This window comes from Phacochoerus africanus, chromosome 3 (assembly GCF_016906955.1).
Source record: "Phacochoerus africanus isolate WHEZ1 chromosome 3, ROS_Pafr_v1, whole genome shotgun sequence".
NCBI lineage: Eukaryota > Metazoa > Chordata > Mammalia > Artiodactyla > Suidae > Phacochoerus > Phacochoerus africanus.
In genome coordinates, this window is record NC_062546.1 from 70,435,394 (window position 1) to 70,454,465 (window position 19,072).

A 19,072-nucleotide genomic window follows, 5' to 3' on the forward strand; every position below is an offset into this window, starting at 1 on the left:
GTGGCCAGCAGCTGTAGCTCTGATTCCATCCCTAGCCTGGGAACTTCCATATGCCATGGGTGTGGCCCTGAAAAAAAAAAAGCAAAAAATAAAATTATCTTAAAACAAACAACTTAGACCATAAAAGCCATTGAAAAGAATTCCCTCACAGTGCACTTACTTGCCTAGAAGAGCATTTCTCACATTGTATTCTTTGATTCTAAGAAGGCATAGAAACATATCATCCTAAAACTATCTTGTACATTATTACATTTGGGAAATGCTGCCTGGTATAATAAGTGAGTTGAGTAAAATACACCTAATAAATTTCTATTCCAGGTGTAAAGTACAAGGAGGTTCCTACAAAGAAGGAACTGTCACATGCTAGAAACCAGGCTTTGCGTCTAAATACAGAGAAGACTGTCCAAAGAATAAGCCTACAAATAGAATGACCACCTGATCATGTTTAACCTCATGAGTTAAAATACAACTTGTTTGAATGATGGTAAATTGTCAAAGTTTTTGATAGCTTTTGATAATTGCCAAGGCTTTTGCAACTACTTCTATTTCAGTAAGTGAAATTTACCCAAGATGTTATGAGATATCCAGAAAAACAGAAATTCTGCCCTAAATATAAGATAATTTATTATAATTTGAGCTTTCAAGACCTTATTTTAAAAGAAGATGAAGATATGACCATGAGACTAACCATCTACTTCTCTAGTTTATTGTTAAATCTAGGCAAAGACAGTAGTTTTGCCCCCAAGCCTTGTTTTATTTTCTTTGTTGACATACCATGAACAACCTTTACACTGTCATCTGGAGCTGCATTTGTACAGTTAACATTAGAAACTGGAGAGAAAAAAGTGTAATAGCTTAATTTGACTATCATTTTCAAAGATTAGATTAAATCATAGTCACTTTTTATTAAGCGTAATTTTTCTTTTTGTAGTCTTTCCTGTTGGTAGAGATCTAACAGAGCTTGCTCTAATCCTGTATGTGTGGGCACATTTGGGTGAAGCACAAATGTACGTACAAGCTGTGACTTCAAAATCACGCATCTTTTTTCTGCCCCTATTATTCTTTCATGCTTTTAGGGTATGTGTGGAATTTCTACCCCTCATGGCAAAATTATGTCCTCTTCTTAGCATATTTTGGACCTTAATAAATAGTTACTTATTATACCACCAAGGTTATTTTTCAGGAGCATAGAATGATTATAAAATATTGTTAATATCTTTCTTTGAAAGACTACCATTCCTTAATTGCAATAAATTGCAATTGCCCCTTTCAATGCCCCTCCAAAAAATCTAAAATTAGTTCATAATTTTTTTTCTTTTCATCATATGCATAGTTTCATATGTTCATATGTATGATCAAAGGTTACTCATTTGACCCAATGACAGCAAAAGTATACCCACAACTGTGCTCCAATGGGGGAAATATGATTATTAAGTAAGTAATTTCTCTGGAAGTAGATACACATTCTAACATATTGCCTTACTGACATTTAGTCAGCTTTAGCCTTTGGTGTTTATCCTTCTTGTAATTACTTTTATTTTAAAAAATCAGGTTAGAGGAACCAAAATAAAGTTTTTTGGCAGATAGGAATCCTGTTTACTTTCCAACTCTGAACTCAGCAGGTTAAGTAATTGGGCTACAGAAAAGTTCTTCCATTTCTATTTCCAGCTGGTGATACACAAAAGGCAGGAAGTTATCTCATTAATGGGGCACCAGCTTTATGCAAATTATGGTAACAAAAAGGCTTCCCTTCATACTTTTTCATAAATTACCTAATAAAGTAGGAATAAATGGCCATATTCAAGAGCCTTTGTTGTATTTTTAGCACAAGACTCTTTCTGTTACTGCAAATATGACTAAATGCGCCTTGTTCAAAAGGGGTGTTTATGAAATAAGGCCACTCAAAAGCTTTTATTTCTTAACAGCCTTCAGTTACTTTTATGGCACAAAATTAACATAATTAGTCACAGAGAATAGATGACATAAGCAGCATGCCATGCACAAAAGGGGGAAGCAGTATCTAAGGAAGGTATTTTGAGAGATCAAAAATTTTCAAAGTGCTTAATACTAGAAGGTCCTTTTTATTTGTGCACAGCCTTAAGATACTTTTTTTTTAACTCCGTGAAATTCACATAATGAGATGCAGTAGACAGATGACATTAGCGATGTGCCATTAGAAAGAGGTCAGTTTCCTCTGAAAGATAGTCACTGTTCCTGCTCGTCATTAATTTGCAGCTTCAAAGCACTGAGCATATGATAGCCTGGCATGTTAAGCAAGTTGCAGTTATCTTTAAATAACCATTTTTTCCAGTTATTAGAAGCTAAAGTTTTTAAACTACCGACTGAAAGCAAAATTAAAGCACGCAGCAGTGTAAGGGGAAAAAAATGGAGAAGAAAGAAGGACTGGAAGATTAGGGAAAGAAAACCAAATACATTTTAAAAATGAAGTTGCTGGTGATTTTCCCAGGAGGTGACCTGCTTTAACTTCAGTGCTAGAATTTGGGAGGTAGTAACGGGCCTCAAAGATTGAAGCACTAGCTAGCAAATGAAACAAGTGGGAATTCTGGGTTTCTGCATCCTTATTATGATACATATAACAAGGCTAAAAACTGAATTGTATGGTTATTTATAATTCCACTGAGGGGGAACAATGTCTTTTTGAAGCCTGAGGGCTCCATGAGGTAGGAGTGTAAAAAGGGTTAAGAGTATCTGGGCTCCTGTTACATGGGTACTGATCAAATCAAAATGCTTTGAGAACCAGATCAGATTATTTCATTTTAAAGTGAAGTTCAGTGAGATGTCTCTGGTTTAGTTTGTGAGTAAATCACAGAAGAGGGCACAGAAAACTAAAGAATTAAAACTTCGAATTCATTGGCATTCTTATCTATTATGACAAGACTCTTCTGTTTTATTTTTATATTATTCTTTTTTTGCATCAAAATATATGAGTATGGCACAACATTCATAATATCCACAAAGACCTACAGACCCTTACACTTTAAATTCCCTCAGAGTCTATTTTCCTCATGGAAATTCCAGAAGCATTTCATAGGGTTTAGCTGCTTTAAAAACATTCTGATTTATAACTTCATCTCCCACCACTCAAAATAAAATTGTCACCAAAATCTCCAGTGTGCATATGGTGACTGACTTTCTCCAGTATTTTTAGCTTGCTTGTCAGTGAGTGGCAAGGCCAAAAGGCATTGGATGAATAATAGATATTAGCAAGAAAATAGCCAACGACATTGGTGAACATTCTGAAACTACTGAAACAAAATGCTTATTTAGGTCAGCAATAAATAAGGGAAAAAATGGTGACTATCAAATGACGTTTTCACATCTGCAGTGACATTTTACTAGGAGAGTTATTTTTAAAGATCGTCTAGATTGGTGGAATTGCATCTTTGCAGTCCTTGAATTACTTGGGGTGGGGCATGGCTGGGGAAAACTGCATGGGGCACTATTCCATGCTGAGGAGAGGATGCAGAGGCTGACCCAGGCTGAAGCTGAAGCTATAGCTGTCCTATACAATACGGGCCATGTCAGGATGATCCAGCAACACAAATGGTGGCATTCTGACCTGAAAATCAGAGCGTAAGGAAGACTAAAACAAATTGCACCTCTTCCCTTTGTAAAACATAGGTAGTTTTATACTGCTTAACTTGCTTCTAACATTGTTTGATTAACTTTCGTTTAGCTAATAAATAAAAGCATATTTTTATAGCATATTTTTTCATAGCATATTTTTCAAATAATTTGGCTGCTTCTCTTCTTGCAACTTTCAGGTTGTATTAATGCTAGGGAAACAGAGCAGTACCCTTCAAGAGCTTACAGGAAAAGAAGCAAATATCGGCAGACCCACCAAGAAGAGTCTGATGCTACAAAAGTAGAGAAGCTCTGAGTGATTATTTCTGTTTTGGTGCATCAAAGAAAGTATCATTGAAGGGTAACTAGAAATTCACTAGAGTGTCAAACAGAAGCACATTTATACAAGGGAGTCTGAAAGGGCAAGAGCCATGGAGACCAGAGTTACTTTTCCATTGATGGAGTTGGAGGCTAAATAAGTGAGAGATGTTGGATATACCTACCCAGGAATTTTGAGAATAAGAGTGGTAACAGCTTAAAAAAGTGAAAAATTTTCAATTTAATTCTTATTTTAAAATAGCATCTTAGGAAGTTCCCGTTGTGGCACAGTGGAAACAAATCCAACTAGTATCCATGAGAATGAGGGTTCAATCCCTGGCCTCAATCAGTGAGTCAGGGATGTGACATAGCTGGAGCTATAGCTCTGATTTGACCACTAGCCTGGGAACTTCCACTTCTGAAGAGTGCCCTCAAGTATCTGAGTACGAATGGTAAAAGAGGACACATGGACAGTACAGTGCTAGAACTTTCAGAGACTCATTTATTAATAGTGTTACATTTAGCCCTTTAATGGTTTAAAATTATGCATGTGTAAATAAAATTTATTTTCCTTTAAGAATCTCAAGATCTCAAGCTGTAATGAAACAATGTGTATAAATGATAAAATATAAACAAAACAATCAAGATCCAACCAAATACATAACTGTGATATAAAGCAACTGAAGAGAAATTTCCATTGAGTTCAAATGCTATAGTTGCCTTTATGTCCCTATTCCTTTTGGTGAAAAATGCTATAGAATAATTATATGTGTTTAGCTATTTAAAAGAAGCAATGATGGTTAATACTATACTTTTTCTTGCAAAATGGATTCCATCAGCTTTTATTAAAGAGAATATTTAGGCTAGGATGAGATATTTATTAATCTAGCTGGTCTAGGTAAGGTCTAGTTCACTTTAATTAAAAAGCTGAATTTCTAAGGAATTGCACATGTATAGATGCACTGAAAGCACCTTATGTTTTATGCTTAACCCTTTATTTTAATCCTGAAGCTTTCTATATTGCTATTTTAAGTACATGTTAATAATATGCAAGCCGATGCTTTGAAAATTCTCTGAGATGTGGTTAATGAAGAGAAACTGCACCATAAATTGCATCCAAAATATGCAGTCCATGCAGATGTAATTTTTCTTGAACTACAGTATTTTGCAATAAACATTTTTCAGCTTGTTTGGATTTATTCTCTATTGTTTATAAGATGTACCCATCAGGTAGTACTGCATAAAATGACTGCATATAGTAACAGGCAATCTTAGTTTAACAAGATCCTTTGGATAAAAATAGAGTTCAGATCTATCTCCTTCTAACAGAATGCAAATTCTGATGAAACTACACTAGTGTTTTTCATAATTTAAAGTTTGTCACATGGTATAATGCACTTGCTCACTTTCCCCTGAGTTCTGCCAGAGGAGGCAGAGTGGGATGCCATTTTATGATCAATAGAGACAGAATGTTCTACAAGGTATTCTGGGAACTGTAGTTAACTGAGAACATTTTTCTTTCAAATGCATTTGTTAAAACAATGCCCCAAAGAGACATGATATTCCGGCGACTGTCAGTGTGTCTATGATAAACCCTGCATTTTTCAAAGGGTTCTAACTAGCAATTTGGCCATTGCTAAATGGCACCATCTGTAGTTTAGCCTGCAGGTTTGCACAACCCAAGATGCTGTCACCATTTTGGAAAGTGTATCTTTTAAAGATCTCACATAAGCCTAGGTTAAGAAAGACATGACGATAGTAGGGCTTTTCACTGATTTTCTTTTCAAGCTTAATTATCAAACATAAAGACAAGATGATGTGCTTGGAGTGGGTGGGAGAGATTGTAGCCAGTTTTATCTCACAGTGGATTATTTTTACACTTCTGCCTGTTTTACTTTCCACATTATATTATTATCATTTGGGAATGGGTGGGAAGATTGCCAAGGAGGAAATAAGAAAATACTATGATTTTTATCTTCTGCTAGAAGAAATAAGTATCCTTTGGATCATAGGCTATCCCAGGAGGCAGAAACTAAAATCTTACAGGAGACAGGCATGTATGGTAAATGAAGGAAATGGGACTCTAAAAACCTGGGGAGCAGTGCCCAGCTAAAATGAGCAGCCTATGTACAGCTCTAGCTGATGGCTGCTTTCCACATTCCTTGTTGCAAGCTAACCTGTATTTTTTCAAAAAAGGTCAGAATTGTGGGGGTTTTTTTTAACAATATCAAATGTATCAAATGCCTTCATTTTTAATGTTGGCATCATGCTCAAATTTAAAGTAGATTTGTTATTTATTTTGTGCAAGTCAGATAAAACCTTTCTCTAAACCAGATTTAACCAAGTTAACTCAGTTTGAGACCTATGCTCTAATCTTGCGTCTTCGCACCAGTAAAATGTTAGTGCCTTCTTAGAAATAAGCCAAAAAAAAAGGAGAAAAGGTAGAAAAGTTATAAAAACAATCAAATTTGATATTTTTTGGATCATCTGTTTCTATGTTTCAAGTAGATTAAGTTAAAATCATTTTAATAGTTTTTCTTAAATGTGATTCCTTTCCAAAGCATATTTCTGTAATTTGTGTGTTCTCATCTTAATGACTGTATAGGTACAGTGTGAAAAACAGTCACAAACAAAATTTTGGTGAAGACATTAAAATGATGAGAAAATCTTGATTTTTTTCTAAGAGGATAAATATGTATGATACAGATGTATAAGAATGTTTATGATCCCATTTTATATATGTTAAATAGAAAGATAAAAACTTATCCAAGGAGTTCCTGTCATGGCGCAGTGGTTGACGAATCTGACTAGGAACCATGAGGTTGCGGGTTCGGTCCCTGCCCTTGCTCAGTGGGTTAACGATCCGGCGTTGCCGTGAGCTGTGGTGCAGGTTGCAGACGCGGCTCGGATCCCGCGTTGCTGTGGCTCTGGCGTAGGCCGGTGGCTACAGCTCTGATTCAACCCCTAGCCTGGGAACCTCTATATGCCGCGGGAGCGGCCCAAGAAATAGCAACAACAATAACAACAACAACAACAACAACAACAAAAAAAACTTATCCAAGAATAATCTGATTACTTTGAATATATACGCCCAAAATCAATGCATTTTGTTTTTACAGTTAATATAAGGATTGCTATTAGCCTATATACATTTAAGCTTTACCTACAATTTTCCTAATTGTGCTCATTTTATCTGGAACAAACTGTGCATGCTAGCATATCAAATGACAAGGAATCAATTTCTAACTTAAAATTATTAGATATTTTAAAAATCCAAGCATGTCCCCTCTCTGGCCTTTTAACAAATGCTTGTTGCCTTAATTTGTTTCCCTTAAAAATCTGGTAATGGCTGAAAAGAAAGAGGAAAAGTACGTGTACTCTTCACTGAGGCAGAAAGAGCTCTAATCATAAAGTTTCCGACCAGAACAGGGTCACCTACCCTTAAATATTCTGTAAACAAATAATTGCTGAGGCAGCAGATCGACTTCCTTCGTGCATTTTTCCCCTAGTAAAATCAGTTTGAGATAAATTGCAGAATAAATAAATGTCAAATAACAATTCCCATGACTAGTATTTGAACTGAATTTAATGATGATTATGAAGACAAAGCTGTGATAGGCCTCTGTGTAGAATGCTTAACGGGGACAATCTGGAAGGATTTTAGCTCAGAGCCATTTTAACAAATGAATTTATTTCTTAAATTGCTACATCAACCAACGCTATCTAATTATGGCCAGCAAAAAGGGCTACAGATTAACTATTCCAAAGCCTGAGCCATTATCTTCAGTTGACATTCTTCAACATTCAGTTAATAAACCCCAAAAGCTTTTTGCTCATTGAACAGTCAAGGGTTCTGCTTTACAACAGGTTGGGGATATAATAGGAAGTTGCATTGTTCCAAGATGGACATTCTCTAAGGACTTTACTCAGACTCTGATCTTGTTGGCCATCAATACTTTCACCATTTTCCAGGATAAAATGATCATAGTTGCTGTTTGGAATAGAAATTTAAGACACCCATGACCCATCATTTCAAAATTATTTGCATTAGTAAAAAGTCCATTTAATATCCAAAAAAGTGAAGTGGCCTAGAAGCATGTGATTCTCTAGCCCCACCTGGCTCATTTTGAAAGCTTCTGCCTCTGTACTGATCCATATGCAGCAGGGCAGCACACCTGAACTTGTCAGGGAAAGCAATCTTGAATTCACTGATTATCAAAAATAATTTTAGAGAAGCAATATGAATAACTACTTAGGAAAAATATAGAAATACACTCTCAAGGTTCTAAAACATCTTTTGCCCTTAAGCTTATCCTTTGAAAGTTAAATCAGTTTCCTGGTAGACTTTTATTTGTTGATATTCTGTCCATTTACTTTAAAGAAGCTTTTCAAGGTTATTATAAAACATGGAGCTGCATCTGCTATCTACTATATATCACACAATCATGTCCATTAAACAGCCATGGGAGGAAATTTCTCTTTTCCCAGAGATGTTTTTTGCCTTACCAATGCTAATTGCATTTCCTTTGTTTTTTTGTTTGTTTGTTTGTTTGTTTTTTGCATCACCAAATTGCTTGGAGCCATATTTATGGTCTATTTCTAGGAAATGCATATGGCCTCACGACTCTTCTCTACCTAACCTTATTGCTGGCATCACCACTCTCTCTGCCTTGATTCCTTCACCCTAACCCTAACCCTTCTTCTGATTGTTCTGAATTTTGGGAGGCTACCATGATTGCAGTTTTGAACATTATGAAGTTATAAAAATCAGTTTGTTGAATTTTTCTTTTACCATACCTCTTTTTGGAGAGTGTGGACTAAACAAGAAATCATCAAAAACCTTCAGAAAGTCCAGGGCTTTTCTTTTTTTTCTAAAATAATTCACTATGCTTCCCAATAATTAGTTAGCCCTTATAAATTAATGAGAATACAAAGATAGCCCCTTAATTTTGGCAAAGGAATAAGACAGGGTTTTTTTCTTTTTTTGTCCTTTTAGGACCACCTCAATGGCATATAGAGGTTCCCAGGCTAGGGGTCGAATCAGACCTGAAGCTGCTAGCCTGCACCACAGCCACAACAATGCCAGCTCCAAGATAAGTCTGTCACCTATACCACAGCTCACTGCAATGCCAGTTCCTTAACCCACTGAGCAAGACCAGGGGTCAAACCCTTGCCCTAACGAACAATAGTCAGATTCGTTTCTGCTGAGCCATAATGGGAACGACAAGACGATTTTGGACAAACAAGCAAATCTATATAAAGTGAGACATTCAAATAAGTAAGATTTATGGTACTATTCTACATTCCATGTAGTACCAAACATAATTGCTTAACTGGATATTGACATTTTTTGGCATAGACACCCTTCTTTTTGTGACTGGTTAGGAGACATCTTCAATGAAATATCCCAGTTTCTCACATTCATATGTCCCCAAACTAACCTTATTATCTTCTGCATCTCTTTTCCAGCTGCTCCCCTATATCATCCCCACCTAAATATAGAACCACAAAGAAAGAATTAACTTTTACTTTTCATTACCCCATATACCCAACCAGGACTACACATTGATTCTGAAGTTCCAAAGCCACTCCACTTCTCTTTTTAATATCAGAACTCCACTCTGGGCCATCTCTACATCTGTTTGGGTGTTTTAACAAATTCACATTTTTTGTTCGTTTTGCATCAAGGAAAGGAATCCCTCTCAAATGAGCTCAAATGAAAAAGGGGTGGACAGTCACTTAAAATTACAAAGATATACTCAGGGCCCTGAGGAAAGGGGAACCCAGAGCTTGATATAGACCTAGATTCCTAGACTATTTAATCAATAGAAATTGATAGAGAGGCCAGACTAGAAATTCAGACCAAGCTATATTGGGACTCATGCTGCAACAGAAGGGAATGAAAAAAAATAACACTCCTTCCTCCCCAAGGGGCGTGAGCTGGTTCCTTAAATGCTCTGAGGGTAGGGGTGAATAGGTGGGTTAAGCCGGAGGGGTAGCTTTGTGGGTCTGCCCTTATTTTTGGCTTTTATTTGCGCCCCTCCCAACAGCATATGGAGTTCCAGGCCACAGTTGAGGCAACTCTGGATCCTTAATTCCTACATTATTTTCAAAATTAAAAACAAAACAAAACAATTGTAATATAATTGGCATGTAGCATTGTATAAGTTAAAGATGTACAATATATTGATTTGATACATTTACATATTGCAGTGTAATTTCATCATAGCATAGCTTACACATACTTCTTTTTTTTCATAAGAAGAATTAAGATCTAGTCTATTAGCAACTTAGAAGTTTGTAATACAGTATTATTGACTATAGTCAATATTCTATGCATGAGATCCTCAGGACTTACTTTCTTATTACAAATACTATCACATTCTGATGTTCTGGAAGACTAAGGCTTCAACATGTGACCTGTGTGGGGACAATTTAACCATAACACTATCTTTCAAATTTTGATAAAAATACTAATTCAATTTGGAATTCCCATCATGGCTCAATGGTTAACGAATCCGATTAGGAACCATGAGGTTGCAGGTTCGATCCCTGGCCTTGCTCAGTTGTTCAAGGATCCAGCATTGCGGAGAGCTGTGGGGTAGATTGCAGATGCGTCTCGGATCCCGTGTTGCTGTGGCTCTGGTGTAGGCTGGTGGCTACAGCTCCAATTTGACCCCTAGCCTGGGAACCTCCATGTGCCACAGAAGCAGCCCAAGAAATGGCAAAAAAAAAAAAAAAAAACTCAACTCTTGTGAAAATACTAATTCAAATCTTACTAAAATATATTTTGGAAATATAATAGATTTATCATAAGTCTATTGTATAAAATAGAAGATAGGTATATTTTTAATAATTTTGATAGCCAATCTATTTGCCTCAAACAGATAATCTTCCTCAATTACGTAAGATATAACTGTGATTGGGTTGTCTCTTAGCTCAATGAACATGTGCTGAAGAGGTGTTTCCTGGCCCCAGCTAATGCTTACCTAATTGCTCCTTTACATTTCACTTTGCTTATAATAATGCATCATTTTCTTTTATTTCTTTACTTTTTTTAAAATTTCATTTTCTGTCACTCTGTTTTAAATACTAACCAATCAATGAGCTTGAGTGCCTCAGAGTCAGCAGTTCCAATGCAGTGTGGGGCAGAGTATAGGCATTTAATGGTTATTTTTTGAATAAGTAAATGGAAGGGAAGTAGCGTCAGATATCAAAAAGTGAGACAGTAAGCAAATAAGCAAAACTTAGGCTGTCAAAGGAACAATTCAACAGTGTCAATAACTCAATGATTCATAACAAATCCTAATTTTCGATGAAATGTAAAACAATATGTAGGAGAATAATACTTTTTTTTTCAAAAGGACAATGATCAACCACTAAGCTATTAGGGAGCTAGTTATAATTTAAACAAGATAATAGGAATGAGTACCATATCATCTACATTTTCTTATCTATAATAATAATAGTAGCTATCTTTTTATAAGTGCAATTAAATATTAAGTTTTCTCTATTTCTTTAAAGTATATGTTCACTTTCTGGAAAAATTTTCTTGAATATACAGTATATAAATATATCACTAAGTGTATTTTTCTTAATGTATCCTATATCTATACGAACATACAGATGTCATTATAAATATCATTAAAATATTATGCTGTCCCTTCTGTAAATCTAACAAATAAGGGTATCAAAGTAAAATTTGGGGAAGAAAACTCATGCTTTTATTCCCATATCCTTTTCATGAATCTAGCTCATTGATGCAAAATATTAAACCATTGAACAAGAAAATAGATTCTATGCAAGAAGTAGTTTCTTTGGACACAGGAAATTTGTAGCACTGAAGACTAGATTGTCTGAGGATAAATTCAAAATAACCACCGAAGAAATAACATGAGGATTTAATTCTTTCCCAAGGGAAACTGTAAAGAAGAGCAAATGATTTAATGCTAATCTAAAAGCTAATGAGAGTTAACTGTGAAATAAAAATTTCTAAAAGCTTAGTGTACATGTAATCTTTTGGCTGTTTTCCTTTATCAAAATAGTCACTGAAATTGTAAGGGGATTTGTATATATCTTTATACTCTGCTTCAAATATCTTTTGTTGGTTATAAAGAATTTTGCAAACTATGTGTATGAATGCCCTTTTGAATTGCCACATTGACACAAACCTCATTTTTCCTTTTGGATTTGATAAAATATAGCTCCAAAAAAAAACAAAAAATGAAATTAGCAACAGGTGAAAGGCAAAAGTAAGAGTCCTTTCAACAAAATATACTTTCTTTCTATTTAAATGTCCTATACCTTGTTTTGCTCTTTTCCCTTCTAGTTTACATATTCATATGAAAGAAGTAAATGCTATTATCAAAAAGAAAAAAAAAATTTGATTAAATTTGAAATTTAAGTTTCAGTAAAGTGACAATATGTATTTTGTTCCTCCATAACCTTATTTGGCACTGTTCAAATGATTTAGAAGCTTTTTCAGTTTTATGTACAGTATATGCCAGTAGGTGGTGGTAGTATTTTCTACAAGACTACAATGTTATTTTCATTAGTAAATAACCCGCAAAATAGAGATCATTTTCTGATTGTCAGATATTCCTAGAACAATATAGAGACTTCAGAGACAATCTTTCCCAAGTTGTATTCCCAGATTCTGTTTAAAAGGAAAACCAGGCATTTTAATCAGTATATCAGATTTGGGGGGGGGGGTGGAGAGGGGAAGCCGCTAATAAATTTGGGGGCTATGGATTTAATTCCACAGCACTAACCATTACATTTTTCTTTTCTAACAGATGCCAGCCATTAAATTGAAAAATTGAAATTGAGGATATAAAAAGTGGGAAATGCATATCCAGCTAGTGAGTGATTTTAACCAGATTTTCTCCTTCATCATGGCTCATTTGCATTGTGACTACTCTGAAAAAGACAGCTTTTGTGGACTCTGCTATGTGTGTTGCTCCTACAATATAATGCTATTCAAAGGGTCTGATTGTGTATTCAGATATCACATACATATTGCCCTGGGTCTGGGATTTCCTGTTACTCTGAATGATAAAGATTCTTTCCTATTTAAAGTACAATTCACCCATTGTGTCTACATATGTGAAAGGGCACCTCTGTGGGATATACATAAGCAGGGGAAGAGATGGAGAATTGAGGGGATGCAGTAATTTGGCTGATTATAGGGGAAGAAGAGGTGCCTTCAGTAAGAGGGAGAAGAGAGGTAAACACTAAGGATCATCCCATAAAGTGGTTGACTGCAGTTTGAGCAGGGGTGGTTTGGAAAGGGATCTAGAATTTAGAAACTTCTGAACTGCATATTTAAAGAGTTTTTCTGACCTTAATTTAATCCAATTTTCGGGAATCTAAAATACCCCTTCCAGTTCTCTGTCCAATTTTATTTTTAGAAATCAGGAACTGGAAGAATGTACACAGAGTGATTCACATTTAGAAAGCCAAAATGTCTTTGCATTTGGATATAAAGATAGAACAATAGTTTAGAACCGGGTTACTCTCAAAGTTTGCTCCTGGACTTGCAGCTTAGGCATCTCCTGGGAGCTTGTTAGATATGCAGACTTTCAGGCCCGGCCTCCCCCCAGATCTACTAAATCAGAATCTGCAGTTTCACAGGATCCTGTGGGGATTTGTATTCATGCCAAAGTTTGAGAAGCACTGATTTAGAAGATTCCTAGTTAATGAAACTACTTATTCTTTTCTTAGGGTGGAGAAAGCCAAGTGTTGAATAGTCTTTCTACATCTCACAGTCTCAATAGAATATCTCATCTAGAGCAGGAACTTGAGTCACTCAAGGTCTTGACTTTCCTATCTTAACTCTATTTGTGAATTCTATTTATACTGTAATAAAGGTTAAAAAAAAAAAAAAAAAGGACAGATGGCCAAACAGAAGAAAAAAAAAAAAAATCAGGAGGATGCTGCAATTTTAGGGATGACTGAATCTTAAAGATCATTTAGTTTCTTGGTTCCTCTGTATAGGCAGCCAGTGGCAATGTCCTTACATATTATGCTTCCATCAGGACTTGGTGACTAAAGTGTCTTGAAAAGCTTTGCACATAAAAACTGGTGTTGCAGCTCTTTTGAAGCCAAGAGCAAAAAAATCCCAGATAAGATTAAGCAGCAAAATTTTGGAAATGTCTGTTAAAGGCAGCAGAATGGAAGCAAATTAAACTTGTGAGTGCCGGTTAGTTTTCAATTGTTCTACAAGGTTTCCTGTTAAAATGAATCTGGAAATATTTGAAATATATTATGAACATTTAAAATAATTTAGTCAATTATTACCATTTGAAATACTGTTTTTTTTTTAAAAAAGTGAAAATAACCCATTATGTTATTGTATCCATTCCCACTCATAAATCTCTTGAGCAAAAGAAATTCAATAATAATTGTATTCTAGTTTCAATACCCTACATGAGTGCCTCCCCCATGTTTATGCTACTAGAGATTAACAAAATTTTTTAAGTTGTGAAATTTATAGTCCATTAATTCATAATTACTCATTAGTAATAAAGCTTAAGCCAAAACTATCTAGCCTAAGGTATCAAAAGAGATTTAAACACTAAATTGAAACACAGAATATTCTAGGACCCAGTGTGAGATGCTCCAGGTAGAGCAGAAATGCAAATAGTTGCCTGTTGCCTTAATTTTGGCCAGGATATTTGCAGCGACATCCACTTCTGATTCCAGTTTTACACTCGCCCACCTTCAATGGCAGAGAGCTACTTTTAAAAACATATTTGAGACTCTGTACTTCAATCAGTTATTTTACTAAGGGAAAAATTCTTACTGAAGTGGAGAATGTTATTGCTAATTGAAAGAGTCATTAGTATCCATTTTGACACTACAGGCTCTTCCTCATGGATTTCTTCAGTCATCACCAGCACAGTGACACCACTAGCCCAGACAATCACTTCTGCTTCCCCTGTAGTGAACCTTTTCAAATAATCTGTCTCTGTAGAAATCCTTCTGTAGATATCAAATTTTGAATATGGTAGTATGTATTTCGAGAGCCTGACAGATTCAGGATTATTTAAAAGTAATTAAATATGTATGTATATATTTAATTATATTAGAATATAGTTGGCTTACAAAATTGTATTAATTTCAGGCATATAGCAAAATAAATCAGTGATACATATACCCATTTCTTTTTGGATTCTTTTCCCACAGGGGTTATTACAGAATATTAAGTAAATTCCCCCATGCTATATAGTGGGTCCTTATTGTCTATAAATACATATATTTAAACCAAAAACGAGTTGTCAAGTTTCTTGTTAGTAGCAGACCTGGACGGAAATCCTGTGATTTAAAACACCCAGCTCCACTCTTTTTCTCTATAAGTGGAAGATTGGAAGCAGAAAATCACTTCCTGAGCATCTTTTCTCCTCAACACATTCAAAGAGGAGCAGGATGTGTATTTGGAGGCCATACCCTGCCCCAGGTCAGTTTCCTCTAAAAAGTATTCGAAGGTCCAAGCCTATACCAGGTATACTACTCCATCCCCCTGAAAAAAGAAGCCCTGTAATCTGAATATTGCCACCTTAAATTTGACTCAAATGTAGTTAATGAAACACAGTAAGCACCAACCAGTAACTTTTTATGGCTCTGCACATTTTCCTGCTTTTTAAAGGGATTCCAGAGACAGGAAGGAAAGGCAAGCTCAGGTTACTTGATATCATGATGAAGTATTATACAGACCAATAATATTTTTATATTAATAAATATTATTTTAATGTAATTATTTATACATACCATGTAATGAGCCCTTCAATAAACTAAAAGCACACGTATTATTGATGAAATATTATACAGACTACCAGTTTTTATTTTGATACTATTGTTTATATATATCACGTAATAAGCCCTTTGATAAATTAAATGTAGGATAAAAAATCAATTATTACATGAGGTATCTGTTTATTTAATATATAAACACATATATATTTACATACATATTACCTACAATTACACACATATGTACTCACTGTCATCCATTATGCATTTATTGAGATACATTTCATCTTTATCTTGATGTAGCCAGTAAACCTCCATTTACAAAAGCCTGGAAAGTCAGACATGACAAGTTGCTCTTGGAAACTAGACAGGAGGAAGAGTATGTTAGGTTCTAGATAAACACTCGCTGATTAGTTCAGCAAAATTACTAGTAGTGAGTTTGTTCAGAACCACGGTTTATCAGTCCAACATTTTAGCTTCATTACCCCCCCATCTTAAATTCATGTTGGTGTTAAAGATGACTTTTTTAAAGGTAAATATTCAGAGAGATGATTAAACTTCATCAGCGAATACTACTTAGGATGCTCAAACCACAGACTAAGGAGACCCTGTGATGACAGCGTGCCAGATAAGACCACAGACAGGGGACAGAGTTCACAAGAAATAAAGGTCAATGGCCACTAAGTCAAACTTGACTTCTCCTAGGATGGCCTGGGCCTGGGGCTGCGAGCATCCTAAGCCCTATTTGGAAGTTTTCTTTGAAAATTCTCCTTACATGATTGTGATGCTGGCTTTAAACTTCTGCCTTGATAAAAATAGTATCATTCCTCTGTTTTTTCTTATATTGAGGAGATTAACCAGCACCGCAGGGATAATCCCAGGGGTGTCCTCACTTACGCAAAGTGAGTGGGGTCTGTCCCTGAATCCTTAGAGCAGGAATTGGCATCTACAAAGGAAGTGGAGGAGGAACGGGGGTGGAATCACGAGACTGTGATTAAGGTAGGCAGGCATGAAAAGTCACTATGCAGGAAACAAAAAAGTCATAGAACTGGGTGTTTGTGCAGCACACTGTGTGGGAGTAGGAGAAAGAGTCTTTTTTTTTTTGGAACCAAATTGAACATGTTTGCGAAGACCAGTTAAGTCATCCGAAGTGAAGGAGTTGCTGATGCTTTTGGGGCCCAGTTGCATTTTCACACATGGTTTAATTTACACTCTATTCTTTGGGTAGAGAAATAATAAACTGGGGTTAAATAACAAAAAAACAATTGCTCTTCCTCTATATCTGCTCATGTTGGTGCAATTCTTGTCCCTTGCCCCTATGGGTTGAAATAACATATTCTTTTTTTATCTATTTTTTTTCCCTACTAAAAGAAGAAGGTAGTGATCTTAAGGAAAGAATTTTGCGTCAATGCCATCACAGACTTGGAGAATAATTAGAAGGTGTCTTAATGGGGAAGTATCCATCAATTATATGATTCTGAGATTTGAGAATGCATTTTATTTTTTTTTTGCCAGAACTATGTATGAATGTAGGCATGTGAATATTAATGATTACACACCATGGCCTTTTAAACATTTTCTTTCTTCCTAAATATAGTTATATTAGCTTAAACTGGAAAACATGATGATGACAAAAAAAAAGAACAAAATAAAACAAATTTCACTTGTGTGAAAAGATATTTTATTAATTACAGTTATTTGAATGTACTCTTTTTTTGGTTTGTTTTTATTTTCAAATTCACTTTGATAACATGTGGCCATAAGTATAGGACTCCTTAAAAAACACTTCTAAAATATATATCTCTCAATTATAAAAATTCTGAATTCTGATTATGGATATTTGAAAAATATAAAGAGGAAAGAATAACTGCAAAACCAAGTCTTGAAATAAATCACTATTGGTGGATACTTTGAGTTATTTCTTTCAAGATTTTTATTTTGCTGTATTTATATATGTAACTGTTTAATCTCATATTATCATATATGTTAAATTTTATAATTTAATTTTCTAATTTAACTGTTTTTACATAATTTTTTTTCTTTTTAGCATATTTTTGAGTTCATAATACTCTTTTATGGAGAGTATTGAAGCATGAGCCTAAACACAATCAATCATGTACTTTATAGAGGAATATTCAGTTTTTCCAATGTTTTACTATTATAAAAAATGCTGAATAAATATGTTCATGCTTGAATCTGCATTTCTAACAATTTTTTAAAATAAATTTCTTGAAGTAGAATTAATGTATCAAAAGATACAAAAAGTTACACAGAACAATTTTTTACCTGTGATCAACATTTCCAACTATTTCTTTCTTTCTATAAAGTTGATAAAATTAACATGCCTACAGGTAGTTTAGGAGACATCTGGCACAGAAAAATATATTTTTGGTTAAAAAATGTATTTGATTTAAAAGTATTAGGTTGCTAATGGGAATAATTTTTAAAATACATTAGCTAACTCCATTTCCTCTCTTGTGAATCTCATTTATTTTGTTCAATATTTTATTGAAGTGTGGTCCTTTTTGTTGACTCAACAAGCTCTTTATGAAATGAGAGTAATACCACAAGTCTATTATATAATTTGTAAAATTTTCCTTAGTTTTTATTTAGCTTAAAAATGTAATATATTACTATATATAAAACTTTAACAATCATTTAGAAATTCCATTTAATATTATAAAATCCCTTAATTTCTCATTTGTGAATTGATCTACTATTTAGAAATTTACAAAGATTCTACTTATCACTGATTTCATATTCATTGAAAACACTTTTATTTAGTGTTGTAAATTAACATTTTAACCAATAGGGAAATAATTTTTTTTTTGTCTTTTGTCTTTTTAGGGCCACACCCACGACATATGGAGATTCCCAGGCTACGGGTGAATCCAAGCTACAGATGTCAGCCTACACAACAGCCACAGCAACGCAGGATCCAAGTAGTGTCTGCAACGTACACCATAGCTCATGGCAACGCTAGATCCTTAACCCACCTAGCGAGGCAAGGAATCGAACCTGCAACCTAGTGATTCCTAGTCAGATTCATTTCTGCTGAACCATGATGGGAACTCCGGGAAATAATTTTAATATTGGATAAAAACAAATGTTTGTTATCTAGAAAAAATTAATGTTTCAGCATCATTTAGAAAGAATTCTTGCTAGAAACTGGTGTACCATGATGTCAATTCATATTCCAAATTCTTTTTTTTTTAATTTGTTGTTACTTTATTTTTTCCCTTAATTACATTATTTTTTTATTACTCAAATGAATTTATCACATCTGTAGTTGTATAATGATCATCACAATCTGATTTCACAGGATTTCCATCCCACAGCCGAAGTACATCCCCCCACCCCCCAAACTATCTCCTCCGGAGACCATAAGCTTTTCAATGTCTGTGAGTCAGCATCTCTT